This window comes from Notolepis coatsorum (assembly GCF_963971535.1).
Source record: "Notolepis coatsorum genome assembly, chromosome: 1".
Taxonomy (NCBI): Eukaryota; Metazoa; Chordata; class Actinopteri; order Aulopiformes; family Paralepididae; genus Notolepis; species Notolepis coatsorum.
The window spans coordinates 31,542,545-31,557,273 of NC_140165.1; positions in this window are offsets into that span (position 1 = coordinate 31,542,545).

Here is a 14,729-nt window from a genome sequence, read left to right on the forward strand (position 1 = left end):
CAGTCCCATGCTAAGGCTGTCTTGTAAACCCAGCAGCGTCTGGACGTCTTGTTGCACCACGTGGAACTGTAGGGAGTGGGACTTATCTGTTATGTAGCATGCTAGGGTTGCTGTCCCCAATGTGTGTATTTCATTTCCTCCGTAGGCAACCAGCCTCGCTGTCCTGGAGCGATCCACTCTCTCTTTGTATTTCACTTGGTTGAACGTTTTGCGAGATATCACGTTGCACTTGGCTCCGGTGTCCACTTTGAGCTCGACGGGGATTCCGTGGACCTGGACTCTGCAGAATATTTCACTCTTTTGTGTCGCTGGTGATCCCACAGTATTGACTGTGTTTGTCACTACTGTGACTCCATCACAGTAGAACGAATCGTCGCTGTCGCCTGACGATATTGTTCTGTCAACCTGGTTCACAGCGTGCTTTTTTCTGTATTGGTGCTGTGGATTGTCTCTGTGACTCCCTGGAGTGGATTTGCAGTACTGCTTGAAATGATTCATTTTCTCACATCCGTGACACTGTTTGCCGAATGCAGGGCACCTTTCTCGTCTGGGCTCATGGCTGCCTCCACAGTTGCTGCAGCTGGCTATGGACCGAGTTGAGTGTTCTGTATTTGGCTTCTTCTTGTAAACACGTTCTTTTATTCTGTGCCGTAGGCTATCTACATTGGTTGTGCTTTGCTTTGGTGCAGCCAGTGTCCTAGTGTGTTGTTCTGTCATTTCGTGGATCTGACATGTCTCCACTGCCTTGGTTAAAGTTAGTTTGCTGTCACGGAGTAGTAGCTTCCTCATGCCATCATTTATTATGCCACACACAAGTCTATCTTTGATTAGCTCTTCGCGCAAATCTCCGAATTGACAGCTCTTTGCTTTGATTTTTAAATCACTGACATAAGCTTCAATGGTCTCATCTTGTTTCTGGCTCCTTGTATTAAACTTGTGCCTTTCCATAGTGATGTTTGTTTGTGGATTACATAACTCACGGAATTTCCTCTTCAAACACTCCGGGTCTTCTCTTGATTGGGCGGGGACTATTTCTTCTCCCTGCTCGTCGTCTCCATCGTACAGGGCTGGTCCATATACGAACGCCCGTTCCCGTTCTATGGCTTCCGAGCCAGCCAGGTTTAGCAAGATGAAGGCTTGAGAGCGAGGCGGCTTGTCATAGTGTGCGGCAGCAATGAATATATCATACTCTTGCTCGAATATTCTCCAATTCTCCGCGACGTGGCTGTCAAACACGAGTGGGCCTGGTTTGCGGAATCCTTCCGCCATGCTGAACGTGAGTCCTCGCGCGTTATTCCTCGCGCATTATATATCCTAGTTATAGGCTACCTCCTAAACCTTCGCTTTTCACTTTCGGACGCGGGTTGACTACTGTCCACAACGTCTGACACCATGTAGAAAGAACGAGAGGTAGGCAGGTGGGCGTAGATGGGTATTTAATACAAGTATCTTACAGGGACGATACGTTACAGTCTAGTGCTATATGCTGCTAACCTGACCGGTGTTTACTTCCTGAGTGACGTCAGAGTAGTACGGGGCCGTCACGTCTCAAGCTTGTGTATCAGACTAGCACAATGCTCTACAGTTGGGTGGGGTCGGGTGGGGGGGGTTGGGTAGGAGGGGTTGGGGGGTGGGGGGGGAGGGGTGGGGGGACATTGTACAACTGTACAAGCAAAACTGTACATTGGAATATTGACAACCATACTAGGTAATTTACTGTACATTGGAGGGGGTTGGGGGGGGGACACTGTACAAACAAGCAAAACTGTACATTGGAATATTGACAAAACCATACTAGGTAAATTACTGTACATTGGAGGGGGTTGGGTTAGGAAATTTACAGGGGCGAGTTTCGAATTGCAGTCTCCCGTAGGTGTTCTTTGAGAGTGGTTTTGAAAGTGGGTAGTGATTCACATTCCTTTACAGCTTTGGGTAGGGCATTCCACATTGATGTGGCATAATTGCGAAACGTGTTTAGTCCCTTGTTTGAGCCGAATCTGAGTTTGACATGATTTGTGGAGCTCCCTCTGGTGTTGTGATCGTGGTATTCACTGACCTTTGGGAAGTATTTTGACATGTACATGGGTACCTTGGTTGTGTAGTGTATCTTGTAGACAGGCCCATTGCAAGTTGCTGTACTCTGTCGTCTACTCTAAGCCATCCTAGGTTGTCAAAGTGGGCAGGGGTGAGGTGGGTTCTAGGAGTAAGGTCAAGCAGTAGTCTGACCAGTTTGTTTTGAGATGTTTGTAATTTTGTTTTTAGCGCCTTTGAGGTGCTTTGGTACCATGAGGTGCAAGCATAGTCGTAGTACCCTTGAATGAGTGCTCCTGCCAGACATCACTGGTGAGTGACCATATTCAAACTAATTTACTCTCAATAACCATCACACTAAATGCATGTGTGCAAAACTGTTTAGAGTTTTAGATGTGTGTGAGCTTATGTGCAAAATAAATCAGCATTGTTTTGGCAATGGCAACCAATGTAATCAAATGCTTGCACCTCATGGTACCAAAGCACATCAAAGGCCCTAAAAACAAGCCCAAATTTTTTTTTTAATAAAGGGAGTTGAGTGTTAGGAAAATGCACCCCAACATATTATTTTGTTATTTTTGGTTATTGTTTTTGTTTGTCTAGAAAATAGGATGTTATTGACTGTATTGGTCCTCATGTGTGTACTTTAAATCAGAGTTATTAACAATGGATGAAAATTGTACTACAGAAGGCGGAGATAAATTAATGTGAAGTCATGACATTGTTTGTATGGACCCTGGAGAAAATCAATAAAAAGAGAATACAAATAAAAATAAAACAAGACTACAAACATCACAAAACAAACTGGTCAGACTACTGCTTGACCTTACTCCTAAAACCCACCTCACCCCTGCCCATTTTGACATCCTAGGATGGCTTAGGGTAGATGACAGAGTACAGCAACTTGGGCCTGGTCTACAAGATACACTACATGACTAAGGTACCCATGTACATGCCGAAATACTTCCCAAAGGTCAGTGAATTCCACGACCACAACACCAGAGGGAGTTCCACAAATCATGTTCAACCCAGATTCGTCTCAAACAAGGGACTAAACACGTTTCGCAATTATGCCACAACAATGTGGAACGTCCTACCCACAGCCATAAAATAATGTGAATCCCTACCCACCTTCAAAACCGCCCTCAAAGAGCACCTACGGGAGGCTGCAATTAGAAACTGGCCCCCGTAAATGTAAACCTAGCACCCACCCGCCCACCGAACCCCGTCCTAATGTACAGTTTCTTCCCCCTCGAATGTATATATTTTCTTTTAGGATCTCTGTTAAACAGTACTGTATATTTGTATATCTTGTATGTCGTAAATGTCTGGATATAACAGTACTGTATATCTGTATGTTGTGTATGTCATAAATGTCATGATATATATCTGTATATCTGTATGTCGTGTATGTCATAAACGTCATGATGGATTGAAATGGGGGACCCTGATGTAAACAAGACGAAAGTCTTTCTCTGGTCTGAATCCCCTTAACTCATTGAGCGCCAATAACGGGATATCACGTTTCTGAGAGCCAATGCTTATATCTCGTTTTTAGTTATTTTTTCCTTTTTTTCTATTTTCTTATTCTAAACACTTGCATGGGCATTTGTGAGTGTGGCTGGGACCTGCAATGACGAATTGAATTGAATCCCGACAGGTGGCAGTATCACCTACCTTATGAACTGCATGGGCCAGTTCAGTGAGAGCAATGATTACTAGGGATCACTAGGGCACTCCCAGCAGTGGCAGCAGTGGCATGGCAGCAGTCAGCAAGACCGACGGCTTCTCGGTTGCAGTGGGTGACAATATTATCACAAGGAAAGATGAAATTACCTACCTGGGTTCCATCCTAGAGGCTAATCTTTCCTGTGACAAAATGGCATCCAATGTAATAAAAAAAGTCAACCAACGAACGCGATTCTTGTACCGGATCTCCTCTCTGGTAAACAAGAATACCCTGAAGACTCTAGCAGGAGCACTCATTCAAGGGTACTACGACTATGCTTGCACCTCATGGTACCAAAGCACCTCAAAGGCACTAAAAAACAAATTACAAACATCTCAAAACAAGCTAGTCAGACTACTGCTTGACCTAACTCCTAGAACCCACCTCACCCCTGCCCACTTTGACAACCTAGGATGGCTTAGAGTAGACGACAGAGTACAGCAACTTGCAATGGGCCTGGTCTACAAGATACACTACGCGACCAAGGTACCCATGTACATGTCAAAATACTTCCCAAAGGTCAGTGAATACCACGATCACAACACCAGAGGGAGCTCCACAAATCATGTAAAACCCAGATTCGGCTCAAACAAGGGACTAAACACGTTTCGCAATTATGCCACATCAATGTGGAACGCCCTACCTAAAGCTGTAAAGGAATGTGAATCACTACCCACTTTCAAAAACACTCTCAAAAAACACCTACGTGAGACTGCAATTCGAAACTGGCCCCTACAAATGTCCTAACCTAGTTGTACAGTAAATGACCAAGTAAGGCTTTGTCAGTATTCCAATGTACAGTGTAAAACGTGTGTGTCCCCTACCCAACCCACCCCCCCCCCCCCCACCTCCAATGTACAGCCCTCACCCAACCCACCCAACCCCACCCCACCCACCCAACCTCCTCCAATGTACAGTTTCTACGCCAAATGTATATACACTCTTTTTCTGGACACTTTTGTATCACAAACAGTACTGTATTTGCAAATCTGATATGTCATAAATGTATAGATGTAGCAGTACTGTCTATCTGTATGTCATGTATGTCATATATGTTATGATTAATTGAAAATGGGGGACCCTGATGTAAACAAGACGAAAGTCTTTCTCTGGTCTGCATCCCCTTAACAATTGTATGTATTGAGCTGTACTGTACTGTACCCATTCTGCAATCTGTTAATAAAATTTTCAATCAATCAATCAATCAAGCAAACTACAGCAATCTAACGTTCGATAACGGTGATCACCTAGAGTGAACTATTGGATATTATGAAGAAGACAAAACGGATTTTATGGATGATGATTATGGATGATAAGGTGCGTTTCCACCAAACTATGTTGGACTCAGCACTTCTGGTAAATCATAGAAATACTATAGTCAAACCGGCCGATGAGGAAACCTATTCGGCTCCGTGGTATAGTCTGGCCCGAGCAGACTATAGAAGAAGAAGACAGGGCCACCTAACGTTATATGTATTGATCCTGTTCTGATTCAAGACACTTGAAGCGAGAATGGAGTACCTGCTGACAAAGGTAACGTCTATTTTACATCTATTTTACCGACCGTAACCCTAACCCTAACCCCCCCCCCCTTCCCGGTGGCTTTGTGAAGAAACATGGTAGTGTTTACCTATGACCTGGCAATAATATAGGTTTCAGACGAGCAGCCGCAAGATTTGCCCATACGCGCACAAAACCAGCCTGGATTATTGTGAAACGGGGCGATTTTTAGCGTGGTATAGCGCACAAACGAAGGTACGTATGTAGAAATAAACTGGTTTGTCCCTGTTGGAGTATAAATAGTGCCTGTCAAATGAGCCATACTATTGTCTCCATAGCTATAATATAGAATATATGATGGGTCCGCAAACATTGTGAAAATGGTCAATAACGCTGGCACCAGGGAGTAAAGATGGAAAAACAACGTGGCAGTCAATGAGTTAACAATTGTGTGTATTGAGTCGTACTGTATTGTACCCATTCTGCAATCTGTTAATACAATTTTCAATCAATCAATCAATGCTTGGTTCTGTATGACCCTCCTGAGATTGTGCTTCATACAGTAAGAGTAAAGGATCAAATAGTATACAAAATTTACAGTATACAAAACTAAAATGTACAAAATTCAAAATGATAAAACAGAGGTAGTGCAAATGTGTAATAAATAGATAAAACACTTTGGTTAAAGTGCACCTTTAAGTAAAATAGCGAATGATGCAGAGAAAGTTTTGGCTGAGGGCCTTCGATCTCACACACAGGTGGAACCTCTTCCAGGGAGCCCGCATTTTCTCCTCAATAAAAAGACGTTTTGTAGGCATGGGGCGGCATTCTCATTTCCAGGGAACTCCACAATCTTCACCGGTAGCCGAGAAAACAACAACATTTTTATGGACTCCCCTCTGTCAAACTAAACCACTAGCACACCTCTCTCCGGGCAGGGCAGCCCTCCCTCTGCACGCTCTGCACGCTGTAGTTTCCTCGCCCGAGGAACGGAGGAAAGCATGACGCTTTCGGAAAGTCTGAAGGAATCTCCTCCGCGGCTCGAGGTTTTCTCTCTCATACTCGTCTCCACGGGCCCCCGCGCGGCACTAGAGCGTCCCGCCGCGTTAACGAGATGCCCCAGTCCTCTCAACCGCACATGTGTGCACGTGCAGACACACCTATACGTACACGCCTACACGAGTCATGAATGCACACACACACACACATGGACGTGCACACACCCATAAACACACACGCGCATGTATAAATAGACATATGGAGATGCACACAAACACTGTCTCTCTCTCTCTGTCTCTCTCGCTCTCTGTCTGTCTCTCTTTCTCTGTCTGTCTCTCTCGCTCTCTGTCTCTGTCTGTCTCTCTCTCTGTCACTCTCTGTCTCACTCTCTCTGTCTCTCACTCTTTCTGTCTCTCTTTTTCTGTCTCTCTTTCTCTGTCTCTCTCTGTCTCTCTCTCTGTCTCTTTTTCTTTATCTCTCTCTCTTTATCTCTCTCTGTCTCTCTCTCTGTCTGTCAAATTCAAATTCAAATTAGCTTTATTGTCATGGCAGCAGTACAAAAAATATTAACATAGACAAATAATACAAAAAATATATACAATAATATATACAATAAAATATCAACAATCACATAAAGCTAAAATAACATGGGGAGAAGGTAATACGTTTACAGATGTAGCATCCAGAAATATTTACTACAGCGCTTGTCCTCTTAGTGTCTGTCTGTCTGTCTGTCTGTCTGTCTGTCTGTCTGTCTGTCTGTCTGTCTGTCTGTCTGTCTGTCTGTCTGTCTGTCTCTGTCTCTCTCTCTCTCTCTCTCTCTCTCTCTCTCTCTCTCTCTCTCTCTCTCTCTCTCTCTCTCTCTCTCTCTCTCTCTCTCTCTCTCTCTCTCTCTCTCTCTCTCTCTCTCTCTCTCTCGTTTTATGGAAGTGTGGAATCACAGCAGGTTGTCTGTCTTAGCTGAGGCTTTACAGCTGAGAGTTTCTACCTCTTTACAGACACAGGATCAGCCGCACCCATCACACCTCTACGCCAAGAATCTAATGCCATGACGTATGATGAGACACCATGTCATCCCTCCACCAGTGGTGGATACTAAGGGCAAGGCCCTGTCCACACGAACGCGGGTGTTATATAACCAAGCCTTAATGTGCGCGGTTGCACTGCTCGGCCACACGCAACCGGGGTTTTGGAACACTGCAACCGCGGTCTTTGAAAACCAGAGTCCAGGGTGAAGTTTTGCACGCATCCCGGTTACAGTGGTTGCGTGTGGGCATAGCAACCGAGGCTATTTCCAGTGTTTACGGCAGAGCTGTCGCAATTATTTCCCATGTTTACGGCAGACTGTCGCAAACAATAGCCAAACAATAGCAAGTTAGCAACCAAACGCGGGGTAGAGAGATTAGATCAGAGCCAGCTACATCTGAGGGAACGCCGTTTTGAAAATGACAGCTACTGAAATGGAACAAACTTTTGTTCTAAACGTATCGTCTGTGTTGAAGAGTGTTGTGATCGACTGATGATGTCTGTTGTCGCATGCCTGACCTGACGCTCAGAGTAAACCTGTAGCTGCAGCTACCAACTAAGCTCATGTGTTGTCAAGTTATTGTTATAAGGAACCCAGTCCAAACTATAACAGTCTGCATCCCCTTAACAATTGTTTGTATTGAGCCGTATTGTATTGTACCCATTCTGCAATCTGTTAAATAATGTTTTCATCCATTCATTCTACTAGCATTAACGTTACTACGTTATTGTATGCTAGCCACAATGCTATACTATTATAATGGCACATCCCAATCACATTAGCACGTAAGCTAACAAAATCAGCGATCTAAACTCCGGTAAATTGTGTTGATGTTGGTTTTGTTTCATCAACAAATGAGGCAGAACACACAGGGAATGTATCCTTTTTTGTTTATTGCACTTTTATTGCACTTTGTTTCTTGCTGAAAAATAAATGCTATGTTGCTAAATGGCTCACGCGAGGTGATTTAAAGATGATGGACTGTTGTTTTTTAGCAGGACGTGGAGTGACTCGTTCAACCCTTCTGATTGGTTGAAAATGGCCTCCATGTTTGACCTACATCGCCACCTACTGCTTTGGCATTGTACTACATGTATATACATCACTCGGTCAATAGTATGCAGCTGCAGAACGGCAGAGTCACACTCTCAGTCCCCGCGCTTACAGACCCACGCTTTCAGGCCCCTCAGGAATTTGGGTCACGAGACCGCCACAGGCCCGCTCAGCAGCGCCACCCACCCAATGGCTGAATTGCCAATGGCTGAATTGGAGTATTGCACTGTGCGGGATTGATTGATTGATTGATTGAAAACTTTATTAACAGATTGCAGAATGGGTACAGTACATTACAGCTCAATACACACAATTGTTAAGGGGATGCAGACCAGAGAAAGACCTCAATGCAGTATTGTTACATTTGTGACATACAGTAAATATATACAAGGGGGAGGGAACTGTACATTTATGATGAATTGAAAATGGGGGACCCTGATGTAAACAAGACGGAAGTCTTTCTCTGGTCTGCATCCCCTTAACAATTGTGTGTATTGAGCTGTACTGCAGATTTTGACAACAAAATTAACAATATGATGCCGCAAGTTCTGTTATATTTCAATTGCCTTACTTATTTACATAAGTATTATAGGCCTACAGCAGTATTGTACAGCCAGTAACTATACTTTTGCTCACACACTATCTTGAATGAATGAGTTTATTTATAAACGAACATAATGTAGTACCCTGTAGTACCATGTAGTACCCTGTAGTGCCATGTAGTACCCTGTAGTACCATGTAGTACCCTGTAGTACCCTGTAGTGCCATGTAGTACCATGTAGTACCCTGTAGTGCTATGTAGTACCCTGTAGTACCATGTAGTACCATGTATACCATGTAGTACCATGTATACCATGTAGTACCATGTAGTGCCCTGTAGTACCCTGTAGTGCTATGTAGTACCATGTAGTACCCTGTAGTACCATGTAGGACCCTGTAGTACCATGTAGTACCATGTAGTGCCATGTAGTACCATGTTGTACCCTGTAGTACCCTGTAGTACCATGTAGTACCCTGTAGTGCCATGCATGCCATGCAGTACCCTGTAGTGCCACGTAGTACCCTGTAGTACCATGTAGTACCCTGTAGTGCCTGTAGTACCCTGTAGTACCATGTAGTACCCTGTAGTGCCATGTAGTACCCTGTAGTACCCTGTAGTACCATGTAGTACCCTGTAGTGCCATGTATACCATGTAGTACCCTGTAGTACCATGTGGGACCCTGTAGTACCATGTAGTACCATGTAGTGCCATGTAGTACCATGTAGTATTTAGTACCCTGTAGTACCATGTAGTACCCTGTAGTGCCATGTAGTACCCTGTAGTACCATGTAGTACCCTGTAGTGCCATGTAGTACGGCACGGCACGGTGGTGTAGTGGTTAACACTGTCGCCTCACAGCAAGAAGGTCCAGGGTTCGATTCCCGCTTGGGGACCAGGTTTCCATGATGCCAGTTACCCAGGTGGGGTATCTCCCAGGCCTTTCTGTGTGGAGTTTGCATGTTCTCCTCGTGCTCGCAAGGGTTTCCCCCCCCGATAAGATAAACCCAATGGAAAAACATGCACAACAACAAGATCGCTAACGCTGTGGTGTCCTTGACGAAGACGGACAGGAGCACTTGGATTGGTCCCCTGGCGCGGCTCACGTTGACGCCTGTCTGCTCCCGGCTGCCCTTGGGGGGGAAGGACGACGGGATGGGTTAATCGCAGATACGAATTGCATGCATGCATCGCATGTGTGCCAATTGATGACCTCGGAGCAGGTCCTAAATTATTATATTATAATTATTATTATTATACCCTGTAGTACCCTGTAGTACCATGTAGTACCCTGTAGTGCCATGTATACCATGTAGTACCTTGTAATACCATGTATGACCCTGTAGTACCATGTAGTACCATGTAGTGCCATGTAGTACCATGTAGTACCCTGTAGTACCATGTAGTACCCTGCAGTGCCATGTAGTACCCTGTAGTGCCATGTAGTACCCTGTAGTGCCATGTAGTACCATGTAGTACCCTGTAGTACCATGTAGTACCCTGTAGTGCCATGTAGTACCATGTAGTACCCTGTAGTGCCATGTAGTACCCTGTAGTACCATGTAGTACCCTGTAGTGCCATGTAGTACCCTGTAGTACCATGTAGTACCCTGTAGTGCCATGTAGTACCCTGTAGTACCATGTAGTACCCTGTAGTGCCATGTAGTACCATGTAGTACCCTGTAGTACCATGTAGTACCCTGTAGTGCCATGTAGTACCCTGTAGTACCATGTAGTACCCTGTAGTGCCATGTAGTACCCTGTAGTACCATGTAGTACCCTGTAGTGCCATGTAGTACCATGTAGTACCCTGTAGTACCATGTAGTACCCTGTAGTGCCATGTAGTACCCTGTAGTGCCATGTAGTACCCTGTAGTACCCTGTAGTACCATGTAGTACCCTGTAGTGCCATGTATAACATGTAGTACCCTGTAGTGCCATGTAGGACCCTGTAGTACCATGTAGTACCATGTAGTACCCTGTAGTACCCTGTAGTGCCATGTATACCTTGTAGTACCCTGTAGTACGATGTAGTGGCATGTAGTACCATGTAGTAGGGCTGGGCGATATAACGACAACGATAAATATTGCGATATATTTTAATAATCGATATCGAATATCGAAATTAAAAAGAAAATCGATTTTTTTTTTTTTTTTTTTTTTTTTTATACCTGCAACAGGGCAGTTTTAAAACCAGAGACAGTGGACAGACTTGTCTTTCTTGCCTGCAACTTAAAGTAATGGCTTTGCTTGTCCAAATGACAATACTGACCTAATTCAGATTTCTTTTTCTCTTGTCCATTTATTTTGTTTGCTTTCTAATTTAAAATACATTTTGAAACCGTCTGTACACAGTATAGGATGTAGTACCCTGTAGTACCATGTAGGACCCTGTAGTACCATGTAGTACCATGTAGTACCCTGTAGTACCCTGTAGTACCCTGTAGTGCCATGTATACCTTGTAGTACCCTGTAGTACGATGTAGTGGCATGTAGTACCATGTAGTACCCTGTAGTACCATGTAGTACTCTGTAGTGCCATGTATACCATGTAGTACCCTGTAGTGCCATGTAGTACCCTGTAGTACCATGTAGTAACCTGTAGTACCATGTAGTACCCTGTAGTGCCATGTAGTACCCTGTAGTGCCATGTAGGACCCTGTAGTACCATGTAGTACCATGTAGTACCATGTAGTACCATGTGGGTACAGTACAGTACAGCTCAATACACACAATTGTTAAGGGGATGCAGACCAGAGAAAGACTTCCATCTTGTTTACATCAGGGTCCCCCATTTTCAATTCATCATAAATGTACAGTTCCCTCCCCCTTGTATATATTTACTGTATGTCACAAATGTAACAGTACTGCATTGAGGTCTTTCTCTGGTCTGCATCCCCTTAACAATTGTGTGTATTGAGCTGTACTGTACTGTACCCATTCTGCAATCTGTTAATAAAGTTTTCAATCAATCAATCAATCAATCCCGCACAGTGCAATACTCCAATTCAGCCATTGGCAATTCAGCCATTGGGTGGGTGGCGCTGCTGAGCGGGCCTGTGACGGTCTCGTGACCCAAATTCCTGAGGGGCCTGAAAGCGTGGGTCTGTAAGCGCGGGGACTGAGAGTGTGGCTCTGCGGCTCTGCAGCTGCGTGCTCCTCCACTCTGTGTGGAATTTAAACCAGTCGTGTGGACAGAGTTTTTTTGTTGTGTCAAAAACGGTGTCAAAAATACCCGTGATCGTGTGGACTGGGCCTAACAAAGTACTGTTACTCTAGTGCTGTACTTAAGTACAGTTTTGACATACTTGTACTTAACTTTAGTATTTTCTTTTTAGGGAACTTTGTACTTTTATTCCGCTACATTTCAAAGGAAATATTGTACTTTTTACTCCACTACATCTATCTGATTTGTTACTCTGAAGAAAAACATGTTGCATAGAAAACATGGCAAAAAGTTATGTTTGCATATGTGATAATGTACTTTTAAATTTGAAGACTGCCAACTTCAAGAGGACATAATCAGAGGAGCATGCATAACTGGACCACATAACCTTTAACATAACCTTTAATCAGAGCAGCATAACTAGAAAACAGACCACTTACCACTAACATAACCTTTAGAGGTCAATGGTTTGAGAATTGAACGCTCCAAATCACTGGAATACACAAACATTGTGTAGAGAAAGACTTTCGTCTTGTCTACATCAGGGTCCCCCATTTTCAATTCATAATGAATTGTAAGTAAGGGTGCAACTTGCTCCGTGCAATCCATTCTTTGTGGATCTAGCCCTTAATTTGCACTATATATTAAATGAGTGGGGCTCGCCTCGCATAGCCTAGTGGGTGTGTATTGACAAAAAAGGAAAAAAATTGGGCGCTGCGTGCAACATGACTCCCTGCCGCCTATGACTTTATTATGACTTATCTCCGCACCCCCAACTCTGACTGACTTCCCACGTCCCTGCCGTTCAGGATCTGTACAAAGCATTTGTATGTGATTTGAATAGCTTATAGCAAAATATGATATTTATACTTTTCTCAAATCTGTTCAGAACAGAAACCTATTAACAACACATTCAGTGCCAATCACGAGTATACTCATTATTGGCCGACAAGCGTTGAGCGCCAATAACGAGTAAACTAGTTTTTAGACCCTTTGATCTTTTTCCTCTGATCCCCGTTCTAAATCATCATCCGGATCAGTCTAGCCATCCCTGGCTTGTTTCCCTACGTTGGAATTGCAATGCTGATAGAATATCACCAGGTGGCAGTATCACCTACCTTTGAACAGGAATGGCTTGGCGTTGATACACGTTTTCCTTTTTTATTTTTATTTTTTAATGGCTCCTTCTCCTGCTTGAACAGAGATTCACATTGATCGCCTCGAAATTCCATTGCCGGGGCGTATTTCCCATCGAAACGTGTATAGACATATACACTGGTAATCGCGATGGTGATGCGATCACTTGGAATTATTCTTTTTGGAATACCTTCTGGCTAAGGTAAGGTATATTCTATGTCTATTTTACCGAACCTGAAACATGTTTTTCTAACGATCACAGTTTTGTGTTTTACCGGACGTAAACATGCTCGACAAACACGATCACGGTTTTGCGTTAAAATGATCCCCCCCTTGATGATTTTGTGAAGGTACATGTGTACATGGTATATACCTTTGATTTGGGAGTATTTGGGGTTTCAGGGGATAAACCAGAATGGTTTGGGCGTGTTTTATCTCGCAATCTATGGAAAAAGACTGCATTATCTTGGAAATGCGCAATGTTTAGCGTGTAATAAGCTACAAACTACAGTGTGTAGAAACAAACTCTTTTTTCCATGTTGGACTACAAGTAGTGTCTGTCAAATAAATGAGCCACACTATTGTCTCCACAGCTATAATACAGACCACACACACAGCTCTGCAAACATCGTGAAACACAGCGAAAATGACCATTTTAAACTGGCCTTGAAGCGGCAGAGATGGGGACAGCTTATGGCGCTGAAAGTGTTAACAGAACCCCCTTTGTCTAATTTAGAACAAATTATTTTTACCTGTTGTAATGATAAGGGCAGGATATCAGTTCTATATAGCATGCTAGAAGCTGGCTCAACCGAATCCTTGGAATTGAACATTTGGGAGGAGGACATTCAGGAGGACATATCTTTGGGCGAGTGGAGTATTATCTGCACTAAGGCTCAGACACAGACTGTAACACTCAGCTAAAACTCTTGCATTAGTACAACTGGTTGATGCAAACATATGTGACTCAGTTTAAGTTGAATAAGTTCAATAGTGCTATTCTGGATACATGCTACAAGTGCAGTAACTGTAGTAGTGGTGGTGGTGGTGGTGGTATATGGCAAGCCGTTTTAACATTTATTCCCGTTTTCTAGCTAGCTGGGGACCTAGCTAGCTCATTCACAAGGACAATTTTGCGAATGAACTAGCTGGGTACCCAACTAGCTCATTCGCAAAGGGTGGTGGTGGTGGTAGTAGTAGTAGTAGTAGTAGTAGTAGTAGTAGTAGTAGTAGTAGTAGTAGTAGTAGTTAGTAGTAGTAGTAGTAGTAGTAGTAGTAGTAGTAGTAGTAGTAGTAGTAGTAGTAGTAGTAGTAGTAGTAGTAGTAGTAGTAGTAGTAGTAGTAGTAGTCAGGGCCGCCTCAGGGGGTGTGCGAGCAGTGCGGTCGCACAGGGCCTCGCGGGAAGGGGGGCCTCGCACAAAAAAAATAAAAATAAATAAAAATAAAATATCTTTTATTTATTATTATTATTATTTTTTTTTTTTGTGCGAGGCCCCCCTTCCCGCGAGGCCCTTTTTCATCACAGACCTAAAATCTAGTTTTGCTTA